The sequence below is a fragment of the Nicotiana tabacum genome, chromosome 16, assembly GCF_000715075.1.
Source record: "Nicotiana tabacum cultivar K326 chromosome 16, ASM71507v2, whole genome shotgun sequence".
NCBI lineage: Eukaryota > Viridiplantae > Streptophyta > Magnoliopsida > Solanales > Solanaceae > Nicotiana > Nicotiana tabacum.
This window is the reverse complement of record NC_134095.1, coordinates 128,109,799-128,133,007: the sequence shown is the minus strand read 5'-3', so window position 1 is coordinate 128,133,007 and position 23,209 is coordinate 128,109,799.

Here is a 23,209-nt window from a genome sequence, read left to right as displayed (position 1 = left end):
TAGGGGAACTGTTGAATTTGTTGTGATTTGATTACGTGTATTTGAAACCTAAATCCATTAACTTACAATAATTGATTTTAATCCAAAGTTTTAAAGCCCTTCTCCTATTGATAGGATTACCTCCTAGTTTATCTTCCGCTACTAGGACATCATTTAAATCACCGGACATCATTTAAATCACCACCAAGCAACCAAGCACCCTTATAATTATCAAAGATGCTAGTAATGTTGTCCCACATAATATTTCTTTTTGAGACTTTTGTACTTGCGTAAATAAATGTAAAAAGCCAAGTTTGTTGAGATGGAATTACCTCAAGAAGAGCATGAATTTCATTATTTCGCTTGACAAAGTTGTTGACATGCACTAAATTTGTGTTCCACATGACAGCCATACCACCTGACTGTCCCTCAACTGGGACTTCTATCATGTCCGAAAATCAAACTCGTTCATCAAGCTACCATGGTTAGTCATTCTAGTTTCCAGAATGGGGACCATGCAAGGCTGGTAAGTAGAAACTAGGTTATGGAAGTTCCTCCTAAATTCTGCATTATTTCCACCTCTAATGTTCCAGATAATTATGTTCATAGCACGATTTCATTGAGGGGTGATTTGGATGGGCAGGGCCATTGGCTAGGGGTGCTTGAGGGAATATTGGGTTCCTCCTCAGTGAAGGGACTAGGATCATGGCTAGTTTCCCTACAGTTGGGTCTTGGGGTGGCCTCATATCCATCGTGCATTTGTATAGTGAAGGTGGACAGGCTAGAATAAGCCTCTTCTTCGGCCTCTTCTTGAATAGATAGACCTTTACTTCGTTCAGGTTTGAAGTTTCTACTGTGTGTTCCCCTATAAGGTCTATCTCCCCCTCCATTTCTTCCCCCCTAGGTTTCCTAAGTATTGTGGTATAAGGGGTTTCGGAACTATTGGGCCATTTGAGCTGGGTTCACTTGCCCCTCTTGTTGCATGGGGTTTAGAGGCAGTTCCCAGGGCATTAGGATTGGGTTTAGAGCCATCATCTCTTAGGGAGGGAAGAATAGTAGTTATAGGCCCATGTTTTGTGGGAGATAAGGGTTCTAGCAAAGTGGGGAGGAAGGTTCCATTGTGCTCGCATTGCTTGAACTAGGTTATTGTTCATCTCAGGAGCTAAGGGATGCATTATGTTGTTTACCCAAATGTGGTTTAGGTAGTTGCTCATCGATAGGTGAAGGCCCTCCGATATTACTTGTGCTAGGAACTGAGAGTTGTTGATGAGTATGATGCTCTTTTGCCCATTGATGGTCACTTGAAGTGAAATCCCCCTCCCCATGGGACCTAGTTCTATCTAGCTAGTGGGGTGGTGATTTTGTGGAAGTGGGGGCTGGGCATAGACAACTGGAAGGGGAGGCATTTGCTGGGGTCAAGGTGGAAGATTGTCCATTGGAAATGGTCGATGGTTTCTCAAGATTTGGACGAGTCAGAACCTTCTCTGATTGCCTAGAGGATTTCTTGGCATTGTCTGAGGGTGAAACTTGGTGATATAAGGATTGAGGGTAGGGTTTGAGGGTATGATTAGATCTATTTGTATGCAGCCCAAATGGTTTAGCGTGCTCGAACATATAGAGGATTCTGCATGAGATTCTAATGGCACGTGTATTTGGGTTTTTGCCATTTGAATGGAAGAGTGAGCATGGTTGGGCGGGTGGTTGTCCGTATGCATTTGCATGGTATTAGGTTGCTGGATTAGATCATTATTAGAAGATGAGGAGGTTTTGAGGTGATGACTAGTGCTAGTCTGAACCTCCTCCGATTGGGTATGAGTATCACTTAGGGAGTAGTCATTTTTATTAACTATTTTGTTCTGTAGTGGTTTAGAAGGATTTTTGGCAGTATTTGGGGTCTGAACCTGGTTCAATGAACCTAGAGTTGGGTGGTTTTTGTTTACTGGCAGGGTGGTATTATCTAATACCATTTGTTGAGGTTCAAATTTGTGGTTAGTAGCCTTGTCGGTAGAATTATTGGAAGTATGAGGAGATTGGGTAGGAGGAAGTTGAGAGTTGTTTAGAACAATTTTCTTATGAACAACATTATTAACTTTTTGAACAAATTTAAAATTTTTGGAAGAAGGTGCCTTACCTGAGTTATGGATTGGAACTCTAAAATTATTACCTAATATATGGACTTTGATGTTGATACCTCTTTTCCTTTGATTTGATGGGCATTCCTACGCCGTGGAAAGTGGACTATTTGCCAACCTTCGTCTGGTATGTTTGAGGTTGTGGATATGTCTCCTACCGTCTGTGTTTGGATTATGTTACTCTTAGTAGAATCTTTCTTCTCACAGACCAAATCTCTATGACCTAAGTAGCCACAATGTTTGCATAGATAGTTATCTATTTCGTATTGAATTTCTTGTTTATGGTTACCAATAAGGATTAATTTTTTAACTGGTTCATTCATCGGAACTTCTATGCATAATATTGCATATCGTCCTCTAAGAGATGAAGAAGTGCAGGCATCTATCCTTAGAAGTTTACCAATTGACTTCCCTACCCTTTGTAGAATTTGGCCATCGTAGAACTCTGTGGGTAAAAGTGGTAGTCTCACCCAAACTCCCGTATGGCTTTGCTTGGCATTTTTTGCAACAAAATTAGGTTGCCAATGTTGGGTTGATAAAAAGAAGCCAAAAACAAACCATGGTCCATGCAGGAGGATGTGTAATAGCCATTCCCCAAGTCAATGAGAGGGAAATTTTCTTTTATTTTCCATAACGCCTGAATTTTCTGTTTTAGTGTTTGGTGTAGAATTCTTTTGCCATGGAGTTTGATAATTAAAGAGTATTTCCAAGGGAGGTAAATTCGTTGTTTATCCTCCTTTGTGATGGGTACTGAAAGAGTTTGTTTATCGGACAACTCATCGGAAGAATAAACTAATTCACCTTCAAGAATTTCCATTGGAGAGGAGTTGGGATCGAGATGGCCTAAAGAGAAATTTAAAGGATCCCTATTTCCAACAAGCTTGTCCTTGAAATTTAAATGTATAGGGTCCTTTGGGTTTCCCGAGTTTGATTGATCCCTAAGTTGATTGGAATGCATTAAAAGGTGCGGAGGCTTTGGAGGAATATGAGGATTATCAAAAAATTTAAAAACAATGCCCATGGAATTTCAAAGTGGACAAGAAAAGGTTTCTAGGGGGATTTAGAGAGATGTAGGAGCCTCTCTCTATAATTTGTTTGAACTTTGGTACACTAATATTCTCTTTATGACTTGATATTATCTTCATTATACCTATCTTGTTAAATTATTTACCATATTTATTTATCATAATTAAGTAATAAAGTTGTGTACAATCACATGTTATTTATTTTTCCATAAGGTATATTTTATGAACAATTAATGCGGATGCCCATGCAGCTAAAAGAAAAATGTTGTACCCAATGATATTTATTTCAAAAGAGATTACAACCCATACCTATTTAAGAATATTTTTGTTAAATAGTCAACAGGTATAGACGTTGTGTATCTTCATGTATATACAATAAACATGTTACTCCCTACGGTCCATAATAAGTGACCAATTTGTCTTGGGCATACCCATTAAGAAAATACTAAATTCTAGACAAAAATAGTTAGTCCGACTAAACTACCCTTAAGTAAATATTGCAGCATAGTTATAGTAACACTTACTTCTCTTCTTAAATGTGAGGAGTAAATGACTTTTTAGGGATACGTATATAAAGGTAATTTTAAAAATAAATTGAATTTTTTCTTGATTATATAAATGGTACTTATTTTGGACAAAATTAAAAAGTGTATTGGTCACTTATTGTGAATCGGACGGAGTAATACCTTAATGGTATACAATAGTGTAATTTCAACTATTTTTATTTTTATATACTATTTAAGTGTCACGACCCAAATTTTTCACCCTCGGGAGTCGTGATGGCGCCTACATTCACGGACCAATTAAATTATATCCCTTTTCACCCAAATAGTGTCTTTTATTTTATCCCTTTTTAACCAATTAAATTAACAGGTGATCAGCAATTAAATAATAACTAAAGATGAAATTAAGCGGAAGACTTAAACAATCATGATACCAAAATAATACGGAAACCAACATATGTCTCTACCCAGAAACCAGTGTCACAACATTCACGGACTGTCTAGGAATGCTACATACAAGTGTCTGTAAAAGGAAATATAGCCTGTCTCGGATACAAAAGGAAACAGAACATCCAAATAGATAGAAGAGACGTCGGGCCTCCGGACGCCTGTAGGACTACCTCAGGATCTCTATGGACTGAAGGCTGGCTCCCGAGCTACTGTTGTTGACCAAACGCTGCTCCGGTATCTGTACATAAGTGCAGAGTGTAACATCAGCATAACCGACCCTATGTGTTGGTAAGTGTCTGGCCTAACCCCTGCGAGGTAGTGACGAGGCTACTACCAGACTCCAGATAAACCTGTGCATATATATATATAAGTGAAAAGACAGACGGAAACAAACAATTAAAGATGGGGAGGGGAAAACATGCTTTGGGGAATAACAGATAAAGCAAAAATCGGAAAAATAAATTGAATTTTTTCTGGATTATATAAATGGTACTTATTTTTTACCATAAATGGTACTTATTTTGGTCCAAAATAAAAAGTGTATTGGTCACTTATTGTGAATCGGAAGGAATAATACCTTAATGGTATACAATAGTGTAATTTCAACTTTTGTTATTTTTATATACTATTTAAGTGTCACGACCCGGATTTTACACCCTCGGGAGTCGTGATGGCGCCTACTCGTAGAAGCTAGGCAAGCCACGGGATACGGAAAATTCAATCTCTTTTATTTTAGCACTTTTTAACCAATTAAATTAACAGGTGATCAACAATTAAATAATAACGAAAGACGAAATTAAACGGAAGACTTAAACAATCATGATACCAAAATAATACGGAAACCAACATATGTATCTACCCAGAAACTGGTGTCACAACATTCACGGACTGTCTAGGAATGCTACATACAAGTGTCTGTAAAAGGAAATATAGTCTGTCTCGGATACAAAAGGAAACAGAACATCCAAATAGATAGAAGAGATGCCAGGCTTGCGGACACCTGCAGGACTACCTCGGGATCTCTGTGGACTGAAGGCTGGCTCCCGAGCTACTGCTGCTGACCAAACGGTGCTCCGATATCTGCACATAGGTGCAGAGTGTAGCATCAGCACAACTGACCCTATGTGCTGGTAAGCGTCTGGCCTAACCCCGGCGAGGTAGTGACGAAGCTAGGACCAGACTCCAGATAAACCTGAGCAGTTATATACTATATGGCGGAAAAGTAAACAAGTAATAAGCAATCATAGATGGAAACAAACAATTAAAGATGGGGAGGGGAAAACATGCTTCGGGGAATAACAGATAAAACAAAAAAGGAAAAATAAATTGAATTTTTTCTTGATTATATAAATGGTACTTATTTTGGAACAAAATAAAAAGTGTATTGGTCACTTATTGTGATTCGGAGGGAGTAATGCCTTAATGGTATACAATAGTGTAATTTCAACTATTTTATTTTTATATACTATTTAAGTGACATGACCCGAATTTTCCATCCTCGGGAGTCGTGATAGCGCCTACTCGTAGAAACTAGGCAAGACACGGGATGAGGAAAATTCAATCTCTTTTATTTTAACCCTTTTTAACCAATTAAATTAACAGATGATCAACAATTAAATTATAACGAAAGATGAAATTAAGCGGAATACTTAAACAATCATGATACCAAAATAATACGAAAACCAACATATGTCTCTACCCAGAAACCGGTGTCACAACATTCACGGACTGTCTAGGAATGCTACATACAAATGTCTGTAAAAGTAAATATAGTCTGTCTCGGATACAAAAGGAAACAGAACATCCAAATAGATAGAAGAGACGTCGGGCCTGTGGACGCCTGTAGGACTACCTCGGGATCTCTGTGGACTGAAGGCTGGCTCCCGAGCTACTGCTGCTGACCAAACGCTGCTCTGGTATCTGCACATAAGTGCAGAGTGTAGCATCAGAACAACCGACCCTATGTGTTGGTAACTGTCTGGCCTAACCCCTGCGAGGTAGTGACGAGGCTACTACCAGACTCCAGATAAACCTGTGCATATATATATATAAGTGAAAAGACAGACGGAAACAAACAATTAAAGATGGGGAGGGGAAAACAAACAATAAAAGATGGGGAGGGGAAAACATGCTTCGGGGAATAACAGATAAAGCAAATATCGGAAAAATAAATTAAATTTTTTCTTGATTATATAAATGGTACTTATTTTGGACCAAAATAAAAAGTGTATTGTTCACTTATTGTGAATCGAAGGGAGTAATACCTTAATGCTATACAATAGTGTAATTTCAACTATTTTTATTTTTATATACTATTTAAGTGTCACGACCCGAATTTTCCACCCTCGGGAGTCGTGATGGCGCCTACACGTAGAAACTAGGCAAGTCACGGGATGTGAAAAATTCAATCTCTTTTATTTTAGCAATTTTTAACCAATTAAATTAACAGGTGATCAGCAATTAAATAATAACGAAAGACGAAATTAAACGGAAGACTTAAACAATCATGATACCAAAATAATACGGAAACCAACATATGTATCTACCCAGAAACTGGTGTCACAACATTCACGGACTGTCTAGGAATGCTACATACAAGTGTCTGTAAAAGGAAATATAGTCTGTCTCGGATACAAAAGGAAACAGAACATCCAAATAGATAGAAGAGACGCCGGGCTTGCGGACACCTGCAGGACTACCTCGGGATCTCTGTGGACTGAAGGCTGGCTCCCGAGCTACTGCTGCTGACCAAACGGTGCTCCGATATCTGCACATAGGTGTAGTGTGTAGCATCAGCACAACTGACCCCATGTGCTGGTAAGCGTCTGGCCTAACACCGGCGAGGTAGTGACGAGGCTAGGACCAGACTCCAGATAAACCTGAGCAGTTATATATATATATATATATATATATATATATATATATATATATATATATATATATATATATATATATATATATATATATATATATATATACACAGTGAAAAGATAGACGGAAACAAACAATTAAAGATGGGGAGGGGAAAACATGCTTCGGGGAATAACAGATAAAGCAAAAATCGGAAAAATAAATTGAATTTTTTCTGGATTATATAAATGGTACTTATTTTGGACCAAAATAAAAAGTGTATTGGTCACTTATTGTGAATTGGAGGGAGTAATACCTTAATTGTATACAATAGTGTAATTTCAACAATTTTTATTTTTATATACTATTTAAGTGTAACGACCCGGATTTTCCACCCTCGGGAGTCGTGATGGAGCCTACTCGTAGAAGCTAGGCAAGTCACGGGATACGGAATCTTCAATCTCTTTTATTTTAGTGCTTTTAAACCAATTAAATTAACAGGTGATAAGCAATTAAATAATAATGAAAGATGAAATTAAACGGAAGACTTAAATAATCATGATACCAAAATAATACGGAAACCAACATATGTATCTACCTAGAAACCGGTGTCACAATATTCACGGACTGTCTAGGAATGCTACATACAAGTGTCTGTAAAAGGAAATATAGTCTGTCTCGGATACAAAAGGAAACAGAACATCCAAATAGATAGAAGAGATGCCAGGCTTGCGGACACCTGCAGGACTACCTCGGGATCTCTGTGGACTGAAGGCTGGCTCCCGAGCTACTGCTGCTGACAAAACGATGCTCCGGTATCTGCACATAAGTGTAGAGTGTAGCATCAGCACAACCGACCCCATGTGCTGGTAAGCGTCTGGCCTAACCCCGGCGAGGTAGTGACGAAGCTAGGACCAGACTCCAGATAAACCTGTGCAGTAATATATATATATATATATATATATATATATATATATATATATATATATATATATATATATATATACAGTATTACAGTTAGACGGAAACAAACAATTAAAGATGGGGAAGGGAAAACATGCTTCGGGGAATAACAGATAAAGCAAAAAAAGGAAAAATAAATTGAATATTTTCTTGATTATATAAATGGTACTTATTTTGGAACAAAATAAAAAGTGTATTGGTCACTTATTGTGAATCGGAGGGAGTAATACCTTAATGGTATACAATAATGTAATTTCAACTATTTTATTTTTATATACTATTTAAGTGTCATGACCCAAATTTTCCACCCTCGGGAGTCGTGATAGCGCTTACTCGTAGAAACTAGGCAAGACACGGGATGCGGAAAATTCAATCTCTTTTATTTTAGCCCTTTTTAACCAATTAAATTAACAGGTGATCAGCAATTAAATAATAACTAAAGATGAAATTAAGCGGAAGACTTAAACAATCATGATACCAAAATAGTACGGAAACCAACATATGTCTCTACCCAGAAACCAGTGTCACAACATTCACGGACTGTCTAGGAATGCTACATACAAGTGTCTGTAAAAGGAAATATAGTCTGTCTCGGATATAAAAGGAAACAGAACATCTAAATATATAGAAGAGACGCCGGGCATGCGGACACCTGTAGGACTACCTCGGGATCTCTGTGGACTGAAGGCTGGATCCCGAGCTACTACTGCTGACCAAACGCTGCTCCGGTATCTGCACATAAGTGCAGAGTGTAGAATCAGCACAACCGACCCTATGTGTTGCTAAGTGTCTGGCCTAACCGCGGCGAGGTAGTGACGAGGCTACTACCAGACTCCAGATAAACCTGTATATATATATATAGACGGAAACAAACAATTAAAGATGGGGAGGGGAAAACATGCTTGGGGGAATAACAGATAAAGAAAAAATCGGAAAAATAAATTGAATTTTTTCTGGATTATATAAATGGTACTTATTTTGGACCAAAATAAAAAGTGTATTGGTCACTTATTGTGAATTGGAGGGAGTAATACCTTAATTGTATACAATAGTGTAATTTCAACTATTTTTATTTTTATGTACTATTTAAGTGTCACGACCCGGATTTTCCACCCTCGGGAGTCGTGATGGTGCCTACTCGTAGAAGCTAGGCAAGCCACGGGATGCGGAAAATTCAATCTCTTTTATTTTAGCCCTTTTTAACCAATTAAATTAACAGGTGATCAGCAATTAAGTAATAACGAAAGATGAAATTAAGCGGAAGACTTAAACAATCTTGATACCAAAAAAATACGGAAACCAACATATGTCTCTACCCAGAAACCGGTGTCACAACATTCACGGACTGTCTAGGAATGCAACATACAAGTGTCTATAAAGGGAAATATAGTTTGTCTCGGATACAAAAGGAAACAGAACATCCAAATAGATAGAAGAGACGTCGGGCCTGCGGACGCATACAGGACTACCTCGGGATCTCTGTGGACTGAAGGCTGGCTCCCGAGCTACTGCTGCTGACCAAACGCTGCTCCGATATCTGCATATAAGTGCAGAGTGTAGCATCAACACAACCGACCACATGTGCTGGTAAGTGTCTGGCCTAACCCCAGCGGGTAGGGACGAAGCTATGACCAGACTCCAGATAAACCTGTGCAGTTATATAAATATAGAGTGAAAAGATAGACGGAAACAAACAATTAAAGATGGGGAGGGGAAAACATGCTTCGGGGAATAACAGATAAAGCAAAAATCGGAAAAATAAATTGAACTTTTTCTTGATTATATAAATGGTACTTATTTTGGACCAAAATAAAAAGTGTATTGGTCACTTATTGTGAATCGGAGGGAGTAATACCTTAATGGTATACAATAGTGTAATTTCAACTAATTTTTCTTTTATATACTATTTTAGTGTCACGACCCGAATTTTTCACTTTCGGGAGTTGTGATGGCGCCGACTCGTAGAGACTAGGCAAGCCACGGGATGCAGAAAATTCAATCTCTTTTATTTTAGCCCTTTTTAACCAATTAAATAAACAGGTGATCAACAATTAAAGAATAACGAAAGATGAAATTAAGCGGAAGACTTAAACAATCATGATACCAAAATAATACGGAAACCAACATATGTCTCTACCTAGAAATCGGTGTCACAACATTCACCGACTGTCTAGGAATGCTACATACAAGTGTCTGTAAAAGGAAATATAGTCTGTCTCGGATACAAAAGGAAACAGTACATCCAAATAGTTAGAAAAGACGTCGGGCCTGCGGACGCCTGCAAGACTACCTCGGGATCTCTGTAGACTGAAGGCTGGCTCCCGAGCTACTGCTGCTGGCCAAATGTTGCTCCGATATCTGCATATAAGTGCAGAGTCTAGCATCAGCACAACCGACCCCATGTGCTAGTAAGTGTCTAGCCTAACCCCGGCGAGGTAGTGACGAGGTTAGGACCATAATCTAGATAAACCTATGCAGTTATATATATATACAGTGAAAAGATAGACGAAAACAAACAATTAAAGATGGAGAGGGGAAAACATGCTTCGGGGAATAACAGATGAAGCAAAAATCGGAAAAATAAATTGAATTTTTTCTTGATTATATAAATGGTACTTATTTTGTACCAAAATAAAAAGTTTATTGGTCACTTATTGTGAATCGGAGGGAGTAATACCTTAATGGTATACAATAATGTAATTTCAACTATTTTTATTTTTATATACTATTTTAGTGTCACGACCCGAATTTTCCACCCTCGGGAGTCGTGATGGCGCCTACTCGTAGAAACTAGGCAAGACACGTGATGCGGAAAATTCAATCTCTTTTATTTTAGCCCTTTTTAACCAATTAAATTAACAAGTGATCAGCAATTAAATAATAACGAAAGATGAAATTAAGCGGAAGACTTAAACAATCATGATACAAATATAATACGAAAACCAACATATGTCTCTACCGAGAAACCGATGTCACAACATTCACGGACTGTCTAGGAATGCTACATACAAGTGTCTGTAAAAGGAAATATAATCTGTCTCGGATACAAAAGGAAATAGAACATCCAAATAGATAGAAGAGACGTCGGGCCTGCGGACGCCTGCAGGACTACCTCGAATCTCTGGGGACTGAAGGCTGGCTCCTGAGCTACTGCTGCTGACCAAACGCTGCTCTGGTATCTGCACATAAGTGCAGAGTATAGCATCATCATAACCGACCCCATGTGCTGGTAAGTGTCTAGCCTAACCCCGGCGAGGTAGTGACTAGGCTAGGACCAGACTCCAGATAAACCTGTGTTGTTATATATATATATACTGTGAAAAGATAGACGCAAACAAACAATTAAAGATGGGGATGGGAAAACATGCTTCGGGGAATAACAAATAAAGCAAAAATCGGCTAAAATAAATTTAATTTTTTCTTGATTATATAAATGACACTTATTTTGGACCAAAATAAAAAGTGTATTGGTCACTTATTGTGAATCGGAGGGAGTAATACTTTAATGGTATACAATAGTGTAATTTCAACTATTTTATTTTTATATACTATTTAAGTGTCACGACCCGGATTTTCCACCCTCGGGAGTCATGATGACGCCTACTCGTAGAAGCTAGGCAAGCCACGGGATGCGGAAAATTCAATCTCTTTTATTTTAGCGCTTTTTAAACATTTAAATTAATAGGTGATCAGTAATTAAATAATAACGAAAGATGAAATTAAACGGAAGACTTAAACAATCATGATACCAAAATAATACGGAAAACAACATATGTATCTACCCAGAAACCGATGTCACAACATTTACGGACATTCTAGGAATGCTACATACAAGTGTCTGTAAAAGGAAATATAGTCTGTCTCGGATACAAAAGGAAACAGAACATCCAAATAGATAGAAGAGACGACGGGCCTGCGGACGCCTGCAGGACTACCTCGGGATCTCTGTGGACTGAAGGCTGGCTCCCGAGCTACTGTTTATGACCAAACGCTACTTCGGTATCTGCACATAAGTGCAGGGTGTAGCATCAGCAAAACCGACCCTATGTATTGGTAAGTGTCTGGCCTAACCCCAGCGGGTAGGGACGAAGCTATGACCAGACTCCAGATAAACCTGTGCAGTTATATAAATATAGAGTGAAAAGATAGACGGAAACAAACAATTAAAGATGGGGAGGGGAAAACATGCTTCGGGGAATAACAGATAAAGCAAAAATCGGAAAAATAAATTGAACTTTTTCTTGATTATATAAATGGTACTTATTTTGGACCAAAATAAAAAGTGTATTGGTCACTTATTGTGAATCGGAGGGAGTAATACCTTAATGCTATACAATAGTGTAATTTCAACTATTTTTATTTTTATATACTATTTAGGTGTCACGACCCGGATTTTCCACCCCGGGAGTCGTGATGGCGCCTACTCGTAGAAGCTAGGCAAGCCACGGGATGCGGAAAATTTAATCTCTTTTATTTTAGCGCTTTTTAACCAATTAAATTAACAGGTGATCAACAATTAAATAATAACAAAAGATGAAATTAAGCGGAAGACTTAAACAATCATGATACCAAAATAATACGGAAACCAACATATGTCTTTACCCAGAAACCGGTGTCACAACATTCACGGACTATCTAGGAATGCTACATACAAGTGTCTGTAAAAGGAAATATAGTCTGTCTCGGATACAAAAGGAAACAGAACATCCAAATAGATAGAAGAGACGTCGGGCCTGCGGACGCTTGTAGGACTACCTCGGGATCTCTGTGGATTGAAGGCTGGCTCCCGAGCTACTGTTGCTGACCAAACGCTGCTTCGGTATCTGCACATAAGTGCAGGGTATAGCATCAGCACAACCGACCCTATGTATTGGTAAGTGTCTGGCCTAACCCCTGCGAGGTAGTGACGAGGCTACTACCAGACTCCAGATAAACCTGTGCATATATATATATATATATATATATATATATATATATATATATATATATATATATATATATATATATAAAAGTGAAAAGATAGACGGAAACAAACAATAAAAGATGGGGAGGGGAAAACATGCTTCGGGGAATAACAGATAAAGCAAATATCGGAAAAATAAATTAAATTTTTTCTTGATTATATAAATGGTACTTATTTTGGACCAAAATAAAAAGTGTATTGGTCACTTATTGTGAATCGAAGGGAGTAATACCTTAATGCTATACAATAGTGTAATTTCAACTATTTTTATTTTTATATACTATTTAAGTGTCACGACCCGAATTTTCCACCCTCGGGAGTCGTGATGGCGCCTACACGTAGAAACTAGGCAAGTCACGGGATGTGGAAAATTCAATCTCTTTTATTTTAGCGCTTTTTAACCAATTAGATTAACAGGTGATCAGCAATTAAATAATAACGAAAGATGAAATTAAGCGGAAGACTTAAACAATCATGATTCCAAAATAATACAGAAATTAACATATGTCTCTACCCAGAAACCGGTGTCACAACATTCACGGACTATCTAGGAATGCTACATACAAGTGTCTATAAAAGGAAATATAGTCTGTCTCGGATTCAAAAGGAAACAGAACATCCAAATAGATAACAGAGACGCTAGGCCTGTGAACACCTGCAGGAGTACCTCGGGATCGCTGTGGACTGAAGGCTGGCTCCCGAGCTATTGCTACTGACCAAACGCTGCTCCGGTATCTGCACATAAGTGCAGAGTGTAGCATCAGCACAACCGACCCCATGTGCTGGGAAGTGTCTGGCCTAACCCCGGCGAGGTAGTGACGAGTCTAGGATCAGACTCCAGATAAATCTGTGCGAAGCTATGACCAGACTCCAGATAAACCTGTGCAGTTATATAAATATAGAGTGAAAAGATAGACGGAAACAAACAATTAAAGATGGGGAGGGGAAAACATGCTTCGGGGAATAACAGATAAAGCAAAAATCTCAATAGAATTATAAGGAAATCAAAAATTTAACTTCTAACAAGGATAAGGAAGATAAAAGCAAATTTTACTTTCGGTTCACATCTTGTTGCAGGTGTGCAACCCGATCCCATTCCTCATATCTTGTGTAGGCGTACCACCCGCTCCCATTTCATCATATCTCGTGGTAGGCGTACCACCCCCTCCCATTTCATCATATCTTGTGGTAGGCGTACCACCCGCTCCCATATCATTATATTTTGTTGTAGGCGTACCACCCGCTCCCATTTTATTATATCCTGTGGTAGGCGTACTACCCTCTCCCATTTTATTATATCTTGTGGGGAGTACCTCCTGCTCCCATTTCAAGCCAATATAAAGTAACAAGGAAATTCCGGCAAGGGAAAAAAATATAATACTTCCCGGCAAGGGAACAATAATAACAAAATAAACATCCTGGCAAGGGAAAATCAGCTATAACCAATCTTAACTCAACTCCTACTCAACTCAATTAATATCAATACTCAGTCATAAATAAATTCTACAAAAATAAACTAAATCCTTGCTCAATTTCGAGAATCATCAATTAATGCATCCGTAGAATTATTTAAGATCGCAACAAATATCAATTTAAGACTCACGGTCATGCTCGACACCAACGTATAGACACTCGTCACCATGCCTATACGTCGTACTCAATAAGAAGCAATTAGCAAATAGGACACAACTCCTAATCCCTCAAGCTAAGGTTAGACTGGACACTTACCTCAAACTTCCACGGCCAACTCAAGCCTCAAACACCGCTTTTACTTTCAAATTTGGCTCCAACCCAATCAAATCTATGCATAATCGACTTAACAACATTAATAAATGCTAAACAATCCAATTCTAATGCTTAATTATTGCTTTCTAATCATTCTTTCCAAAAATCCAAAAATTGACCCCCAGGCCCGCTTGGTCAAAACACGAGGTTCGGACAAAAATCCGATCACCCATTCACCCACGAGCCCGAATATATAATTTATTTTCAAATTCGACCCCAAAATGAGGTCTAAATCATAAATAATCAAAAAAAACTAACTCTACCCAAATCCCTAATTTTCTACCCTTAATCTCATATTTTAGGACTAGAAATCTAGTGGGTGTTGATGAAAATGGAAGAAAACAAGTTAAAGATTACTTACCCAAGAGGTTATGGTGAAGAAATTCTTCAAAAATCGCCTAAGAGCTTTGGAGAAGAAGAGGTTTGCGAAATATTTATAAAATCCCGTAAGTGTTCTATTTTTGAGAGTTTTAAATAACTGGGAAAAATTACCCTTCACATTCGCGACAGGCTCATCGCGTTCGCGATGAGCCCTGGAGACCTTCGCGCTCGCGACATAGGGCTCACGTTCACGGAGCGTTAGCCCCAGGAGCCCTCGCGTTCTCTCCAACGGGTCGCGTTCGCCTAAGATAACTACCCCACCCCCTCCCAGGCTCAATAGGCCTTCGCGTTCGCGTGGCCAGGAACGCGTTCGCGAAAGGATATCCCCCCGATGAATTGTGTTCGCGACCTGAGCTATGCATTTGCATAGAAGGAATCACCTTCAGCAAAAACTAATGCATCGCATTCGCGTGGGTTCTCCCGCGAACGCGAAGAAGAACACATCAGAATACCATATTAGTTGTTTCTGCATTTTTTCTTAAGTTCAGAACTTCTTGAAACACACCCGAGCCCTCGGGGCTCCTAACCAAACACACTTGCTATCTCAAACACATCATACGAACTTACCCGTGCGATCAAATTGCCAAAATAACTTCAATAACAACGAATTAAACCTCAAAATCAAAGATTTTCCTCAAACTTCTTAAAACATCAACTTTACCTATTTAGGTCTGAATCACGTCAAACAACATCCGTTTTTTATCAAATTCTACAGAAATGTCTTAAATCATATATAAGACCTGTACCGGGCGTCGGAACCAAGATAAGGGCCCGATACCACCATGTTCTAATCAAATTTCATTTCAAATTTCCTTAAACAATTTCAGAAAACAATTTCCTTTAAAAATTCATTTCTCGGGCTTGGGACCTCGGAATTCGATTCCGGGCATACGCCCAAGTCCCATATTTTCTTACGACCCTTTGGGGACCGTCGAACATAGGTTCGGGTCCGTTTACCCAAAACATTGACCGAAGTCAACTCATTTTATAGCCAAATTTTATCATATTTCACAGGTTTTCATATCTAAGCTTTCCGGCTACGCGCCCGGACTATACACGCAACTTGAGGTGATGATAAATGAGGTTTTCAAGGCCTCGGAAGCACAGAATGTAGTTTAAAAGCAAGTGATGACCTTTAGGGTCATCACATTCTCCACCTCTAAAACAACTGTTCGTCCTCGAACGGAAAGAAAAAGGAAGTACCTGAGTCGGGAAAACGATGAGGGTAACGGCTCCGCATATTGGACTCGGACTCCCAAGTCGATGCCTCAGGAGGCTGAACTCTTCACTGAACACGAATAGAAGGAAAACTCTTCAATCTCAACTGACGAACCTGCCGGTCTAGAATAGCTACCGACTCCTCCTCATAAGACAAGTCTTTGTCCAACTGGACAGTTGTGAAATCTAACACGTGGGATGGATCGCCGTGATACTTCCGAAGCATGGACACATGAAACACTTGATGCACGGCTGATAAGCTCGGTGGCAGCGCAAGTCTACAAGCCACCTCTCCCACTCGATCAAGAATCTCAAACGGACCAATGAACCTAGGGATAAGCTTGCCCTTCTTCCCAAATCGCATCACGCCCTTCATAGGCGACACTCAAAGCAATACTCGCTCACCGACCATAAAAGCCACATCACGAACCTTGCGGTCTGCATAACTCTTTTTCCTAGACTGAGCTATACGAAGCCTATCTTGAATAATTCTGACCTTATCCAAGGCCTCCTGAACTAGATCTGTACCCAACAACTGAGCCTCCCCCCGGCTTAAACCATCCAATCGGAGACCTGCACCGCCTACCATATAAAGCCTCATAAGGAGCCATCTGGATACTCGACTAGTAGCTGTTATTGTAGGCAAATTCTGCTAAAGGAAAAAACTGATCCCACGAGCCTCCAAAGTCAATGACACAAGCTCGGAGCATATCCTCCAAAATCTAAATAGTCCATTCGGATTGTCCGTCCGTTTGAGGATGAAATGTTATGCTCAACTCAACCTGAGTGCCCAACTCTCGCTGAACTGCTCTCCAAAACTGCGAGGTAAACTGCGTACCTCGGTCCGAAATGATAGACACGGGCACACCATCAAGGCGAACAATCTCTCGGATATAGATCTCAACCAACCTCTCGGATGAATAGGAGACTGCCACAGGAATGAAATGTGCTGACTTGGTCAGCCTATGAAATGCGCCCGGATGAATAAAGTACCAGGAGCTATGGGCCTCCTCTAAAATCAACTCTCGGAGCCCATCCACATTAGGCACACAAACTCAACCCTGCAATCTCAAAACTCCATCATCATCTAAGGTAGCCTACTTGGCACCTACGCACAGCACCGTGTATCTAAGGACACACAAATGGGGATCATCATACTACCGATCACGGATATGCTCCAATAAAGAAGAACGAGTGACCGTGCAAGCTAATACCCGACTAGGCTCGGAAATATCCAACATCATGAACCAATTGGCCAAGGCCTGAACATCCAAAGCAAGCGGCCTCTCACCGACTGGAATATAAGCAAGACTGCCCATACTGGCTAACTTCCTACTCAAAGCATCGGCCAACACGTTGGCCTTTCCCGGATGATATAAGATGGTGATATCATAATCTTTCAACAACTCCAACCACCTCCTCTGCCTCAAATTCAACTCCTTTTGCTTGAACAAATACTGAAGACTCTTATGATCTGTGAACACCTCACATGCCACGCCATACAGATAATGCCTCCAAATCTTCAATACGTGAACAATGGCCGCCAACTCCAAATCATGAACCGGATAGTTCTTCTTATGAATCTTCAACTGTCGTGAAGCATAGGCGATGACCTTGTCATCCTGTATAAACATTGCACCAAGCTCAATACGAGATGCATCACTATAAACTTTATAAGGCCCTGACCCTGTGGGCAAAATCAACACCGGTGCTGTAGTCAGAGCTGTCTTGAGCTTCTGAAATCTCACCTCACACTCGTCCGACCATCTGAACTGGGCACCCTTTTGGGTAAACCTAGTCATCGGGGCTGCGATAGATGAGAACCCCTCCACGAACCGACGATAGTAGCCTGCCAATCCCAAGAAAGTTCGAATCTCTGTAGTTGATGCTGGTCTAGTCCAGTTCTTGACTGCCTCAATCTTCTTCGGATCAACCTAAATACCCTCTACTGATACAACATGACCCAGGAATGCAACTGAACTCAACCAAAACTCACACTTCAAAAATTTAGCATACAGGTGACTATCCCTCAAAGTTTGAAGAACCACTCTAAGATGCTGCTCGTGCTCCTCTCGGCTGTGAGAATATATCGAAATATCATCAATGAAGACTATCACAAACGAGTCCAAATAAGGCATGAACACCCGGTTCATCAAATCCATAAAAGCTGTTGGGGCATTGGTCAACCCAAATGACATAACCAAGAACTCATAATGCCTGTGCCGAGTGCGAAAAGCTGTCTTAGGGACATTGGATGCCCTAATCCTCAATTGATGGTAGCCAGATCTCAAGTCAATCTTTGAAAATATGTTGGCACCCTGAAGCTGATCAAACAAATCATCAATCCTCGGCAATTGATACTTATTCTTGATTGTAACCTTGTTCAACTGCCGGTAATCAATACACATTCTCATCGATCCGTCATTCTTCTTAATAAACAACACCGGCACGCCCCAAGGCGAAACACTAGGTCTAATGAAACCCTTCTCAAGCAAGTCTTGCAACTTCTCCTTCAACTCTGGCGGGGCCATACGATACGGAGGAATATAATGGCTGAGTGACCGGAGCCAAATCAATGCAAAAGTCAATATCCCTGTCGGGTGGCATACCCGGCAGGTCTGAAGGAAAAACCTTAGGAAACTCATGAACAATGAGCACAGAGTCAATAGAGGGAACCTCAGTACTAGAATCACAAACATACGCCAAATAGGCCAAACAACCCTTCTCGACCATACGCGAGCCTTCACATACGAGATAACGTTGAGGGTATAATGACTAGGAGTCCCTCTCCACTCTAAATGAGGCATACCCGGAAGCTAAGGTCATAGTCTTGGCATGACAGTCTAAGATAGCGTGGTAAGGTGATAACCAGACCATCCCCAATATAACATCGAAGTCAACCATGTCTAGAAGCAACAAATCTACATGAGTCTGAAGACCCCCAATCACCACAATACAGGAATGATGGACTCGATCAACCATAATGGAATCACCCACCGGTGTAGACACATAAATAAGAACGCTTAATGAATCACTAGGCATGACCAGATACGGTGCAAAATAAGATGACACATACGAGTACATAGACCCTAGATCAAACAACACTGAAGCATCTCTATCACAAACTAGAACCGTATCTATGATAACTGCATCTAAAGCCTCAGCCTCGGTCCTGGCTAGGAGAGCATAACATCGGGGCTGGGCCCCACCATCCTGAACTACATCTCTGGGATGGCCTACAGCTGGCTGGCCTCTACCTCTAGCGGCCTAAGCTCCACCTCTAGCACCTCTACCTCCACCTCTAGCACCTCTACCCTCACCTCTAGCTGGCTGGGCGGCCTATGGAACACTTGGTGCTTGAACCATAGCACGGGAACCCTGATGCGGAGAACTGCTCGAAGCTCGAGGCAATACCTAGTAATGTGCCTCGTGTCGCCACAAGTAAAACAAGCCCTCGGCTGCTGGGGCTGACGACCCTAGAAACTCTGAAGCGGTGGTGCACTGATAGGTGCTAGTGGTGCACTGTAAGACTGCTTATCAGAATACTGCATCTGAGGACCAAGGCTACCTGAAGCACCATGAGAAACCTGAAGAGCTGACTGAAAGGGCCTAGGAGGATGGCCTCTACCATATGAATCCCTACCTCTAGACGAGGCACCACTGAATCTACCTGAATGACAGGGCCTCTTGTCCGACCCATGACCACCTCCCTATGACAGAACCATCTCTACTCTCCTGGCTACATTGGTCACCTCCTGGAAAGATATCTCACTCCCAGTCTCCCTAGCCATCTGAAGACAAATCGGATGAATAAGGTCATCAATAAACCTCCTCACCCTCTCTCTTTCTCTCGGTAGGAAGTATGACAAGAGCATGGCAAGCCAAGTCGATGAATCTGGTCTCATACTGGGTAACCATCATGGAACCCTACTGGAGGTGCTCAAACTGCCTCTGATAGGCCTCTCTCTGAGTAATGGTGAGAAACTTCTCCAGAAATAGTTGTGTAAATTGCTCCCAAGTCAAAGATGGCGATCCGGCTGGTCTGGCCAAACAGAAATCCCTCCACCAAGTCTTGGCGGATCTAGACAAGCAAAATGTAGCAAAATCAACCCTATTGGTCTCAACAATACCCATGTTCCTGAGAGTCTCATGGCAGCTGTCTAGATAATCCTGGGGATCCTCAGTGGATGCACCGCTGAAAGGAGTAGTGAAGAGCTTGGTGAACCTATCCAGCCTCCACAAAGCATCGACAAACATAGTTTCTCTATCACCGGTCTGAACTACCACACCCGACTGAATTGCTCCAACTGGCTGAACTGCTGGAGTCTGAATTTGGGGAGCTACCTGCTCCGGAGTGCGAGTAGCAGGAGTCTGGGGCCCTCCTCCAGCCTGAGAGATGGCTGGTGCTACATGAAGCAAGCCTGCTCGGGTGACACTCTCTACGAGGCCCACTAATCGGACCAGAGCATCCTGAAGAATCACAATGGCAATAAACCCCTTTGGGACCTGAGCTGGCCCCACCAGAACTGCTGGGGCCGGAACCTCCTCATCAAAATCAACCTGAGGCTCTGTCACTGGTGTTGCTGCTCGAGGCTGAGCTTTGCCCCTACCTCAGCCTCTAGCATGGCCTCACCCTTGCCCTCTGCCCCTCGTAGGTGCTGCTACTGGGGGCTCGGGCTGCTGAACAGTGGATAAGGAAGCGCGTGTTCTTGCCATATACGAAAGAACATAGTAGAAATTCAATTAGAATTGAGAAACAGAACCGCACGACAAGAAAGTGAAGTTTTTCCTAACTCTGTAGCCTCTGGGGGATAAATACAGACGTCTCCGTACCGATCCCTCAGACTCTACAGAGCTTGTCCGTGAATTGCGAGACCTATGTAACCTAGAGCTCTAATACCAACTTGTTACGACCCGGATTTCCCAACCTCGGGAGTCGTGATGGCACCTACTCGTAGAAGCTATGCAAGCCACGGGATGCGAAAAATTCAATCTCTTCTATTTTAGCCCCTTTTAACCAATTAAATTAACAGGTGATCAGCAATTAAATAATAATAGCGGAAGACTTAAACAATAATGATACCAAAATAATACGGAAACCAACATATGTCTCTACCCAAAAACTGGTGTCATAACATTCACGGACTGTCTAGGAATGCTACATACAAGTATCTGTAAAAGGAAATATAGTCTGTCTCGGATACAAAAGGAAACAGAACATCCAAATAGATAGAAGAGACGTCGGGCCTACGGATGCTAGCAGGACTACCTCGGGATCTCTATGGACTGAAGGCTGGCTCCCGAGCTAATGTTGCTGACCAAATGCTGCTCCGGTATCTGCACATAAGTGCAGAGTATAGTATCAGCACAACCGACCCCATGTGTTGGTAAGTATCTGGCCTAACCCCGGCGAGGTAGTGACGAGGCTAGGACCAGACTCCAGATAAACCTGTGCAGTATATATATATATATATATATATATATATATATATATATATATATATATATATATATATATATATATATATATATATATATATATATATATATATATATATATATATATATATATATATATATATATATATATATATATATATATATATATATATATATATATATATATATATATATATATATATATATATATATATATATATATATATATATATATATATATATATATTTTACGTGCGTTTGAGTTCAAATGATAGTGAATTGCACTTAGTACATGTTTTATGCCTTGCAGGAAGTGATCCTGAGCTCAAAAGTTAATTTGGAGCTAAATTGATCAATTTGGAGCTTTGAAGTCTGAGTAAAAGCCCAATACATTAAGTCGGGATCGTGTTCGGAGGTCGTGTACCAAGTCCGGATGTTAAAAGAGGACAAAATAAGTTCACTCTGAGAAAATTACACTGCCGCGCCGCATGGGGAGCCACAAGGCGCGGCACAACAGTGTAATTGAGGCCTGACACGAAAATAAGAGGCTGCAGATAAAATGCACTAACGCGCCACATGGTGCGGCGCAGCCTGCGGCGCGGTAGTGCAAAGTTTATAGAGTGATTATCCTATTTCGCACGGGAGAAGGTATTTTCGTCTGGGCCCGACCCTACTTGGTATAAATACATGTAAAAATGTTATTTTGGAGAACCAGGGACATATTCAACCTAAGGAGGCAGAGACACAATAGGAGCAAGGCAGGGAATTCTTCTACAAGTTTTTCCTTCCTCTTCCTATTTTTCATTGTCTGTTATGACTTTTAGTATTGTAATTTTACATACTATTATGAATATCTAATTTGTTATCTAGGGTTTTGATGGAGCTTTTTGTAGGATAAATTCTTGTTATATTTTTATATAATTGAGTCGTAGTATAATCTCTGTTTGTTCAACTACGTTCTTGTTGTAGTTAATTGATATGATCCTCAATTAGCTGTGCCTATTTAGTATGCATAACTCGGGAGAGAGTGCATATTTAGGTAATTGTTGAACAACACCATTACCAGAGTATATGAGGGATCAATAATCGAGGGTTTAAAGGCGGGATTAGGGATAACGAAGCCTTGGGTGCGATCTGAAGTGAGCTGTATTAAAAGCCAGCTAGCGTAGCTCGGGAGAGTGCATCTAGTAAATTGTCGTAATTACTCGGGAGATATTTACGGTAATAAGAGTGCTCATGATCGGTAGAGAATACTTAGGCAAAATTATAGAAGACATAGCGGGAAGAATTCCGACAATTGGGAAAATCATAATTCTAGACCTCTTTAATCTTGTCTCTAACTCTTAGTATCTTTAGTTGTTAATTTACTATTTTAATTTGTTAGTTAATTAGTTAAACACAAGAATATTAATATCTATAATAAAGAATTGTTCAAGCTTGTCTTCTTAGTGATAGTGAACAGTTGTAGATAAACCTTAGTTCTCTGTGAGATTCGACTCCGGACTTGTAAACCGAATTATA